Raw genomic sequence first — 12,040 nt, 5'->3', positions numbered from 1 at the left:
CCTTTCGTCTCCTAACATATGTCACGAAGGCGAAAAGAAAAAAACCCTATTCCCACCTTCCATCAGCCATTCGTTCTCTGCAACTTGAACCTGAGGCTGAAAGGGATGCGTGGTGGCGGCGGCGTGGAGGAGGGCTGCCGTGGGCGGACACCTGCAAGGTAATAGGTATTCGCCGCATACCTGAGCCTGGGAGTCCTTATGTACCCCCGCCCCCTCCCCCCGCCGCGAGCACTTTTGTATTTATATATAATGAGATCATTACCAGGCAGCCATTCCAATTTTATTCAGGCTTTAATATTTCTCGAAGAAAAAAAAAATAGCATACAAAAGGGTTTGTGATGCCAACTCAATCAGACGTGCTGTTGTTGGAGAATTATTCAAGTGCAAGCCAGAACGGGAAAAAAAAAAAAATCATTTCAAAGAGGTTTCCGTCAAAGCCGAGCTCTCCTGTGATGATATTGCCAGTGAATGCGCCGAAGTGTCCAGAGGTGAGGAAGGAAAATAACAACTAGCAGAAGACTGGGCCGTGTATAGGATTAAAAACCAGGCGTGTTCCAACCTAAGCGCTCAAGCAGGTAGGGCAGGGCCTCCTGCCGAGCGGGCTCCCACCCCAGCGTTCAGTGGGTAATTAGACCAGGGAAGCGGCTAGACTCGCTGGCAGTGTCTCGCGGAGGAGTCAGGTGTTAGGAATTAACCCTTGTGTGGCGATGTCTCCTTTTGTGATTGAACGCAGGTGGCTAGCAAGGTAGGCGAGACAAGTCCTTTCTCTTTTGACAAGCAGCTTTACTTTAAAGAAGGGACTTTCTCACCATCCCTGTGGCCTCTTCGGGGAAGAGAATAAAGCAGGATTCGCTTTCCCTTTGTTCCCATTCAGAAAAGATGGCTAGACGTTCAGTGGCCCCTGCTGATCAAATATTCCGGCTGAGGTCTCATAAACCATCCTCTGTTTTCAGCAAATTAGAAAATCAAACGAAAGAAATCGAATACTGAGACTGAACAAAAAGGCACCTCTCTTTGACAATCCAGACGGCCTCTCAGGATTATTCTAAGCCTTGGGTGACAATTATGAAAATTGTTCATCACTGCCCAGCACTTTTAGAAATACACGTTGCTAATATGAGCTCTCTGGAGGTTTGAATTTTGGATAAACGTGAACTTACGCATTCATTTCTAGCGTCTATGGTTTATCCTGAGATTATAAATACAGAAGGAGGATCGTCTTAGCTCTTAGCTCTCAGTCCTGAACTGCAGGTGGGAATCAGCAGGTAGAGCAGGAATGAAGGCTTGTCATCACAAGAAATGTGCAATTAAAGGAATCTGGGTCTTTTTATGGTGATTGGAAAGCACCCATTATTTTCCCCCTAGCATTTCCTAACAAGCTCAAGCCAAAGAGCATTGGAAGAAAATTTACAAAGTGTACCTGCTGTGCACTGGGCCCCCAAGCTTGATTCTAGCATAGAGCTGGTAGATTTTCTATTATTTGTATTATCCTACCTTCAAGAGGTATCTTGTCATGGTTACTAGTCTGGTAAAATCGTTAAGGCTATTTTATAGATCCTAGTCCTGGGATGTGGCCAACACTTAGAAATCAGTTTGTAAGAGAAAGAAAGGAAGGGAAGGAGGATGGTGATCTCACCTATCCATGAACTATAGCCAGCTCCACCATAATCTACATTCTAGAGGCAAAGAATTGCATCAAAATAGTCCTAATTTAAAAGAGACTTAAACAGGAAAATGGGAACAATTTTCTCTCCCTACCTAAATCCACAATGGTGAGTCACAGCAATCATTTGAAGATTTACTCCTTGAAAAGGGGAAGAATCAGTCCAAGTAAGAACCATTGAATTTCCATTGTTCACTATTTGTTAGCGTGTGTGTGTGTGCGTGTGCGTGTGCGTGTGTGTGTGTGTGTGTGTGTGTGTGTGTGTGTGAAGAGAGAGGTTTCATTTACCATTAATGTGGATTCTCCCGAGGAGCATGACAGCCTGGCACTGGTCGTCCATCCACCTCCCTTGTTTCTTTATCCACCTTTTGGGCTTCCCTCTCAGCCTTCAGAGAGAAGAGGTGTCTTTTGCTCAAAAACCACTGCCGCAGGGCTTCTCTGGTGGCGCAGTGGTTAAGAATCCACCTGCCAATGCAGGGGACACGGGTTCGAGCCCTGGTCCCGGAAGATCCCACATGCCGCGGAGCGACTAAGCCCGTGCGCCACAACTACTGAGCCTGAGCTCTAGAGCCCGTGAGCCACAACTACTGAACCCACGTGCCACAACTACTGAGCCCACGTGCCACAACTACTGAAGCCCGTGCGCCTAGAGCCCGTGCTCCGCAACAAGAGAAGCCACGACAATGAGAAGCCCGCGCACCGCAACGAAGAGTAGCCCCCGCTCGCCGCAGCTAAAGAACGCTCGTGCGCAGCAACGAAGACCCAACGCAGCCCTAAATAAATAAATAAATTTATTTAAAAGGAAAAAAACAAACCACTGCCCCTCCAGCACCCTCAACAAGCCTCCATCAGTCCTTTCCTTCTGTCATCAAACATGCTCGTGTTCCTGTCGTGTGGAAAGTCGTCCCAAGGCTGGGTATCAGGTGCTGCGGGTTCCAGCACCTGCTCCTCCATGAACCTGTGGTGCGACCAGCAAGGCTGCCAGGAGCATCATTTCTCCTCATGCTGTTTCCATGACTTGGGCTTGCTACTGCCTGTAAATACTGCCTTAGTTTCATCCAGTCTTTAACTGCCAAATCTCCTTACCTTCCTACATTGTCTCTTCAAACATCTAAAAGACAGCTTTCCCACCCAGCACACCACTGAAAGGACTCTTCAGGATCATCAAATCCAACCTTTCTGCCAAGTCTAATAGTCTATAAGGCCTCCTAATCCTTTGGACTTTTTGGACATGTCTGACGTGATGGAGGAAGCCCTTTCTCTGAGCTCTCCAACATTGTCTGTTCCCCTCTGCCGCCACCCTGTCTGCATTGCAGCACTTGGCTTTATTCAAAGCTGAGCTGCAGCAATGTGTCTGAGGGCTTCAGAGAGGATGAGGCAGAGCTCTCCAGCCTCTCTGTCCTCACCACCTCCCTACACAGAGAGCTCCTCCACACCAAATATGTGATTGAAGAGTCAGCTCTCTGGGTTAAAGTCCTATATCTCACAGAATCCTCTGTTTGAAAAGTAAATGTCTTTTGAAAAGATTGCACTTTAATTCATCACCATTAATATGAAATTAATTGAATAGATAATTAGACGTTACCTCAGAAAGCACATTGAAGAATATAAAATGAGTCCATTTTGAAGGCATGACAACTCTGTTGTCTGGACAGACAAAAATAAAATCATGCCCAAGAAAATAAATATATTTTAACGCCTGTAGAGGGACTTTCCCTGGTGGTGCAGTGGTTAAGACTCCGCGCTCCCAATGCAGGTGGCCCAGGTTCAATCCCTCGTCAGGGAACTAGATCCCATGTGCATGCCGCAACTGAGTTCGCATGCCACAACGGAGGAGCCTGTGTGCCGCAACTAAGGAACCAGTGAGCCGCAACTAAGGAGGCTGCCTGCTACAACTAAGACCTGGCACAATCAAATAAATAAAAAATTTAAAAATTTAAAAAATACCTATAGAAACACTGGTCACATAATGAAAACAATATAAAAATTTCCGTAATTGAGAACTGGCAAGGTAATATCCTACTAACTCCCCAGAACTCTGATTACAGATGACAAATTTGATGCCCCGTCCCCAAGAGAGTCAAAGGTCTACAGTAAGGAGGATTCTGGGAAAATTAATTATCAATATCTGTCTATGAACGTCCTGAAATAATATGTTTTAATGTCAGAACTATGAGAGAGGGCTTCCCTGGTGGGCTTCCCTTAACAGTGGTTAAGAATCCTCCTGCCAATGCAGGGGACACAGGTTCGAGCCCTGGTCCGGGAAGATCCCACATGCCACGGAGCAACTAAGCCCGTGTGCCACAACTACTGAAGCCCACACACCTAGAGCCCATGCTCTGCAACAAGAGAAGCCACCACAATGAGAAGCCCGTGCACCGCAACGAAGAGTAGCCCCCGTTCACCACAACTAGAGAAAGCCTGTGCACAGCCACGAAGACCCAATGCAGCCAAAAATAAATAAATTTATTTAAAAAAATTTTTTTTAAGAAATATGAGAGGGCTTCCCTGGTGGTGCAGTGGTTGAGAGTCCGCCTGCCGATGCAGGGGACACGGGTTTGTGCCCCGGTCCGGGTAGATCCCACATGCCGCAGAGCAGCTGCGCCCACGAGCCATGGCCGCTGAGCCTGCGCGTCCGGAGCCTGTGCTCCGCAATGGGAGAGGCCACAACAGTGAGAGGCCTGTGTACCGCAAAAAAAAAAAAAAAAAAGAGAGAGAACACAGGGAACTACATTCAATATCCTGTAATAAACCATAATGGAAAAGAAAGAAAAGAAATATGAGAGAACTTTCCTTTTCTCCTAAACGTCGTGGTATTTTTTTAACTGCCTTCCCCCAACACTAACCAGGAAATATTGGTCACAGGTTTCTGCTGAGACCACAAGGACCTGATCTTTTTTCCCATAAATAGCTTCCTTTGCACACATGCTCTGTGGGGAACACTTAACCCTGGATCATTGAGAAAGTCTGGGAGCCACACCCTAATGATTAGCTCACTACTATTTAGACTGCTGTTGGCAATCACCGTGCTTTGTGTTATATAAAGCCACTGAATGTTTATGTAGCAGAGTTCATTCCCTAATTTTTGCAGCTGCCCAAGATGCTTCTTTCCTACAGTCCCAGAACCTAGATCAGTGGATAGGAAATAAATTGTCTTGATACTGCATGTGAAAGTAGCCAAGATTAAATTTCTCTTTTTGCTGCCTGAAAGATGTACTCTGGTACCAGATTAATAAGATTACACCTCCACTCTGGAGCAAAGTGCCACCTTTAATCATCTCCAGAAAGGGAGCCACTGACCTTCTGCTTGCTGGGTTCAGGAACAACCGGAGAAAGATCACAGCGTGGCGTCAAAGCCAAAAATACCTTGTCTCTGAAGACCTTCTCATGAAGGGTCCTAGGACTCAAAGCAAAGCAGAAACCACCTGCTCTTCCACAAATAGCAGGGGAAGAAAAATTGAAAACCCCTAGTGAACTGTGCAAATCATGCCAGTATCAGAACCACACAGCATTTGGAAGTAATATCCATCATCTCGTATGCTGACATCATGACATGAAATCTAAGGACCGCATAGAAACTGGGTGGATTGTGGATCTGACTGTGAGGTGATTCTTAGGTTCTTTGTCTCTTTATGAGCCTGACTGGCCGTGTCTGCTGGGAGAAAGCAAGCTTCGGGCAGAGGGCAAAAAAGAGACTCTTGCCCTACTATGTGTAAATTCTGCCATGAACAGGGTCTGAAGATAGGAAGCGTGTCTAAAGGGGACTTATCTAGTTCTTCTTTCCATGAAAAACTATATCTGCTCCTTTACCTGTATCAACAGATGCCTTCCTCCGGAAGCCATAGAGCAGGAGTTCTTAATTGCCCTTTATCAGGAGTTAGCAAAGTATGGCCCACAAGCCAAGTCCAGCCCACTGCCTGTTTTTGTAAATAAAGTTTTATCGGAACACAGCCGTGCATATTCATTTCCATGTTGTCTGTGGCTCCTTTCTTGCTACAAAGGGCAGAGTTGAGTATTTGCAACAGAGCCCTTAAATGCCATGCAAAGCCCAAGATATTAATTATTTGATCCTTTATAAAGTCTACTGACTCTGGCCCTACATCCTTTGTGGCAAAATTTAAGATAATTATCATAATGGCCAATGTTTATCAAACTTTACAACGTGCAATGCAGTTACACACATTCCATGAAGTATATTATTAATTCTCCACAACAGTTCTATCAAGTAAGTATTTTGTTTTCTCCATTTTAAAAGTGAAGGACTTGGGACCTCCCTGATGGTGCAGGGGTTAAGTCTCCGTGCTCCCAACGCAGGGGGCCCGGGTTCAATCCCTGGTCAGGGAACTAGATCCCACGTGCCGCAACTAAGGAGCCCGCCTATCGCAACTAAGACCCACCTGCCGAAACCAAGACCCAGAGCAACCAAATAAAAATAAAAAAGTGAAAGGACTCAAAGCTTAAAGAACTAAGGAGGTCCCAGAACTAGGAAGTGGAGGGAGAATCGAAGCCTGTCAGCCTGACTCCAGTGCCCACTCTCTCAACTAGCAAACAACGTTTCCTCTAATGCAATAAGAACAGCCACCTTTCTTACTGTACACAAGCTTTCGCACATACTGCTTTTAAAGTTCACCACTGCCTATGTTTGTACTTTCCAAAGATCAGGGAACAGGAACCCAGAGTGGTTAAATAATTTACCTAAGATCAGACAGCTAAGAGTAAGAGATCCTGTGTTCAAACGCAGACGTCATAGTTCCTTCAAACATATGCCACCGTGTAGCAGAAGGACATTGAAGACATAGTATAATCAGCATTAGAAATAATGGGGCTTTTTTCTAATTTTCCGTTCCGTCTAGAAAGACTATGGTTCACCACACTCAGGTACCAGCCCTCACTTCGTCATTATCTGTGTGGCACTTAGCACATCGTTTAACCCTTTCAGGTCTCTGTTCCCTTGTTGGCATAATAGGGAGTTCAGGCTGGACGCTCTCTGAGATCTTCCAGCTCAAATACTCTCTAAACTTCCCGTTCTGTCCCCTTACAGAGTTCTGTGGTCATTTTTGCTCTGTGTGTGTGTGTGTGGTCCTGGTAATGGCAAATTGTCAGAAAGAACCCGTCAACTGTCTGATTTAAAACTCCTCCCTTGGGATAATCTCTCATTATGGATCTTAATTGCTTTCCATTCAAGAGAGAGGCTGAACTGACGTCAACTCCTATGGTCATTTATCATCACAGGGTAGCTCAGGAAAATAGCTGCTTCCCCTTAGAGCACCAAGGGGACCCCAGACACGAATGACCCTCCTGCTCCTTTTTCATTCATTTCATTGTCGCTGATTTGGGGTATTTTGGCTAATTTATTAAACAGCTGGTGGGACTTCCCTGGTGGTCCAGTGGCTAAGACTCCACACTCCCAATGCAGGGGGCCCGGGTTTGATCCCTGGTTGGGGAACTAGATCCCACAAGCCACAACTAAGAGTTCGCATGCCACAACTAAATATCCCACGTGCTGCAACTAAAGATCCCACGTGCCACAACTAAAGATCCCACGTGCCGCAACTAAGACCCAGTGCAGCCAAATAAATAAACAAATCTTAAAAAAAAAAACAGCTAGTAAGATCTAAATCCTGAGACCCAGATGTGTCAAAAGTAGTAAATGTACATTGAATATTATGTGATTTCGTGGAAGTGATTGTTTTCCTTCATTGTAATATGTGAAATTACTTCCATCCATCTGGTACATTAAAATAGTAAAGCTTATAGATGTTCATAAAAGGTAGGACTTTTCCAATGAGCTGTTTTATCTATATCTTATTTCCTAATCCTATTATCTTTCTCCATAGATTGTCAAACTTTAAGGACCACTGAAGTCACCATACAGATGCCTTCATTACATTAAAAATGGCTTCCCAAGCAAAGGCTGAGTTCTAAAACACTGCCCTTTAGAGTTTCTCAAATGGTGGCTTTTCTCAGCCTGGATGCCTTCATTTTGACTGATGGTAAAACTGATGTAAGGAAAGACTTCTATTGAGTTTACTTCTTTAAGTGACTTGTTTTTTAAAAAAGAAAAGAAAAGGCCATCTTGCCAGTGAACCCTCTAAGCCTTTTTAATTGCAAAATTCTTTTTTGTGGTGTCACTGACCTAGCCTTAGCAGAGTTCATTTCAGAAATGTTCTTCAGAACATCAGTACCAGCACTGGCAAGAGAGGCTGAGAAATGTTTCAAGTATCACGACTCCACATTTTTCTCCTGTCTGTGAGGTTTGGGGATTCATCCTGTCTGAATCACGCCTGCCCTTTGTTCATGCATGAATAAGATATTTTAGACACTTGAGGACACAGCATAGACACCAGCCCTTCCTGGAAAACTAAGACCTAGACCTCAACTCAGGGTGAGTACAAAACTGTCCCCAGGGATGATTAATTCCAAATGTGCATAAAGATACATTGGTTAGCAAGCTTCTCCAATTCTCCTAGTGGCCCCTAACCTTTAGCAAGACAGAAATGTCACGTATAATGGATCCTAAAATTAATGGCACATTTGGTTTTCAGTTGATCAGATCAGCTGAGAATGAGGTCAATCTCTTACCTCCTCAAGATAAGAGGTTGTCATTGTTTGAGTACATTTAACATCATCACAGACATTGGGTCTCGGAGAATATCTGATAACTTAGATGCTCAGAATTTGGATCAAAAATAAACGTGCAAGAAGCCAGTCAGCCTCATCTCCTAACTCTTGACAGGACTACACCTAAAGCATCCTGTTCCTGTATCACTTAGGAAAATCTCTTCTTTGCCAGGCTTTGCTCATTCCTTTACAAGCTAACCATTTACTGGGTACCTGCTGTTTACAAAACTGGATACAACAAAGTCAGTATTGTAACAGATCTTACATTCTAGTAAAGGAGACAGGCAATAAACGAATACACAAGGGAAAACATGTATGGTAGTGGTTAGTGCTATTTCAAAGGTAAAACAGGAAAATGTAATACAAAAGGACTAGACTACTTTAGTTTGCATTAGTCGCTGAAGCCAGAATGAATATGATGACATTCCGTGAAGATCTTGGCTAGGGGAAGCACGTTCCAGGCACAGGAAACACCTAGTGCAAAGGCCCTAAGATGGAAGGGAACTTGACGTTTTTAAGACACAGCAAGAGCAGGGCAAGGGAGAAGAGAGAGGTGTGAGATGAGGTCAGACAGGTGAGCAGAGGCCAGATCTCCTAAGGTCCTCAGGACTCTACTGGAGAGCTTCATTTTGACCTAAGTATGATGGGCAGCTATTAGAAGTTTTTAATCAAGGGAGATTCGTGACCTAATTTTTTTTTTTTAAGAGTACCCTAGCTGTTGCGAGGGGAATGGATTTTGGAAGGCAAAAATGGAAGGAGGGGGACCACTTAGGAGGTGATGGCAGTCGTCCAGGTGAGAGATGATGGAGGTGTTTACTGGGTGGTACTTTGTGAAGATGCAGAGAAGCAAGTTGGGAGAAATGTTATGGAGATAGAATGGCAGGATTTGCTGGTGGATTTGATGTGGGGAATGAGAGTCAAGAATGTCCCTCTGACTTGCGGCCAGCTCTTACACATGGAACTCGTTCGCTTCTTTGGCATCTGAGATTGCGACGTTTCGGCCAAATGACGCCAGACGCGTGACCAATTGCCCTGTACATTTGAAATGCACCAGAGGAAACTGGTATATTTTATGAACTATCATCAGAGCAATCATCACTGTTCCTATTTTCTCCAACAGAGCAATTTTGTTACTTGGAGAGCCTCTCTGCGCACGCCTGCATAAGAGTTATTCTTAACTTAACGTGGTAAGAGTGCATTTACTCGTCCTGTTCTGGAAGCCGGCAGCCACACGAAATAGACGGTGGCCGGGGATTCTGTAGGACAATAGACAGGAACACTAGCCATGGCAGTACACAGGATTGCTCAACAGTATATGCAAAGAAAAACCAGTCATCTGAATTGAATTTTCAGCCGGAGCCTAAGAGGCCAAATGTAATCATCCACCTAAAATTATCACAAGTCAATACTTCCTCCCCTCTCCTTGCAAGGGGAAAGAGACTGATGCTTTATTTTTCAGTCAAGCAGGTGGCCTTGAGGCAGCTTACCAGCTGGCTGTAATCTAAACACCTTGGCCAAGACAAAAGCCTGTAACATGATTGATTAGTTTCTCATTGCAGAAGAGAACCGCCCCCAGCCAATCAGCATGCAGAGCTGCTATCAGATTATCACTGAACAAAGCTAAACTCAGAGCTGATAAACCAAGGTGCCCAAACCCCAGGCCCGGATTGGCTGGGGCTTCATCCACCAGTTCAATTGCATTTAATGCATTGATTTCTAACAAGGTTCAATTAGTGTCTTGGTTGTTAAGCCCTGTCTTTCTTTTTCAGACCCTGAATGGGTATCCACACTCCCGGTCAATCATTTCAATATATCTGCCTCAGAGTTGGAATTGGTCTGCCCCCAAGATAGAAGAAAACGCCTTGGGCACATCCCATTTAATCGGAAGCCCACAATTACGATTCTATCTGACCATGGTTTGCTGTCCTGCATCCCAAGCATCTAGAGAGCAGGAAGTAGGAGGACTTCTCCTGTGGTCCAGTGGTTAAGACTCCGCCTTCCAATGCAGGGGGCCGGGTTCGATCCCTGGTCGCGGAACTAAGATCCCACGTGCTGTGCAGCGTGGCCAAGAGAAAAAAAAAAAAGAGCAAAAAGTTGGACAGCCCATCCAGGGCATCAAACCTGAGTTCTTTGTAGCAGGAACTACCAGGTGAAGGTAGGGCCAGGCCCCACTGCCCCTGCGAGGCAGCACTCCCAAACCTCGGTGGGTTTCCTGCCTCTGTGCTGGAATTCTCCTGGGCATCTACACTAACTTCTGATCTCAAACCCAGTAGGAATAGGAAAATTGAGATTAACAGAGACTCTATCTTAATATGCAGTTGGACAAAGGTTTCAAATGCCACTTGCTCCTGGAGACTTACCAAGCCTAACGGTACCCCAAATTCCTCATGGGTAAGATGAAAAGTGTCACAGAGTAACACACTAGACAGAGGGAGGTAAGACAGGGAATTAACCTTCTCCCGAATGGAAATCCCATTCAAGGGTCAGAATAACTCCTTCTGAAACCTCACAATCTAACCGCGTCCCTAAGAAAATCAAAGGATGTCGTTTACCCTTCCAAGAAGCTTGTTTTTTCTTCTTTGTGATTGCTGGTGTCATGGTTTGTAATGTTTGCTACCAGCTTTGATATTTGAGCTTAAGAAGGAAAATAAAAGGTCCTGATAGAAGTTGTCACAGAGGCAAAAGAAGCCAAGTGTGCATTACCCTAACATCTCCTTCCACAAGCTCAGGGTGAGAGCCAAGGTCTTCCTGCCCTGGCACACAAATCCTTCCTCTCCCAGCTCAAGGAGGTCATTTTCCTCCTCAAAACTGAACATCAAACTCGTCAAAAATGTTTCCTTATTGATCAGACAGACAGGCTATTGAAGTTAGAGAGTCATTTGCTGAACTAGGTCCCTCGTTTCAGGGAAAAGCTGAAATTCTAAGGGTGCCCCTGCCCGTGAGGTCTGTAACAGATGCCACGTGAGGATGAAGGTTGCAGAGTTAGAGGCACCACCCCCAGCCTCGAACTCTAAGGCCGGTGATTAAAGGCAAAAATACCAGCCATCAGGCAACAGGTCTTAGCAGAGGACAGGGAAGGCAGCTGCAGAGCTGCTCTGGTTCTATGCGCCTGCTCTCCTTCTATGCATTTAGACAAAAGCGCAGATGCATCTTGTGAGCAACCTAATGGCAGTGACAGAAGAGAAATGTTATTTTTCCAAGGAATCAGAGGAGCCTCGGCTCTGTCCCCAGCGTCCCTGCAGGGGCCCCTCCTCCCAGGCTTCTCCCCCAGCCTGGCAGCACCGCAGCCTTCAGAGACGCTGGGCATTTTTAATATGTGTCCTCCTCCCTCAAGGTGATCAAAGCTCATTAGGGTTCCAGCTACAGGAAAGGAAAACTAGAGAACAGCCCTTCTGTGGTTCTTTTCCACATTAATAAAGGGACAATAAGTGTGCGGATGAGGCGTCAAGCACAGCCTCTGTGGGCACCAAGCAAAGGAGTGAGGGTGTTCATCACAGAGGGGTCGCAGGGCAGCAGCCTGGGGTGGGAAGGATTAGCTCCTGGATTGCCTGAGCAGTTTTCCCAAAATAACGTCCTCGTGCGCCCCCTAGAGGTGATGAGGTTGATCTACGGCTCACAATTTGGAAAGACGTCCAAGATGTGTTAAGTGAAAAAAATACGATGCAGAAGAGTCCATGTCGTAAGATCCCGTTTTTGTAAATAACACAGACGTGATTGCATGTCTTCTTTGCCCACGTCATTAGGTGCCTGGGAGAA

General features: G+C 45.4%; 2 long non-coding RNA genes across 3 annotated transcripts in view; one reads left to right on the top strand and one right to left on the bottom strand.

The window, feature by feature from the left end:
- The window catches only part of LOC137223395 (uncharacterized), a 157,548-nt gene that overhangs the window by 22,512 nt on the left and 122,996 nt on the right, over positions 1–12,040 (bottom strand). The gene's annotated exons all lie outside the window — the stretch shown is intronic.
- Positions 7,994–10,132, top strand: LOC137223069 (uncharacterized). Its single transcript, XR_010942706.1, has 3 exons — positions 7,994–8,048; positions 9,405–9,471; positions 10,054–10,132. It is a non-coding gene; the product is annotated as an uncharacterized lncRNA (long non-coding RNA).

This window comes from Pseudorca crassidens, chromosome 4 (assembly GCF_039906515.1).
Source record: "Pseudorca crassidens isolate mPseCra1 chromosome 4, mPseCra1.hap1, whole genome shotgun sequence".
NCBI lineage: Eukaryota > Metazoa > Chordata > Mammalia > Artiodactyla > Delphinidae > Pseudorca > Pseudorca crassidens.
Note: the sequence above shows the minus strand (reverse complement) of the source record. Positions and strands in the feature narration are given on the sequence as shown.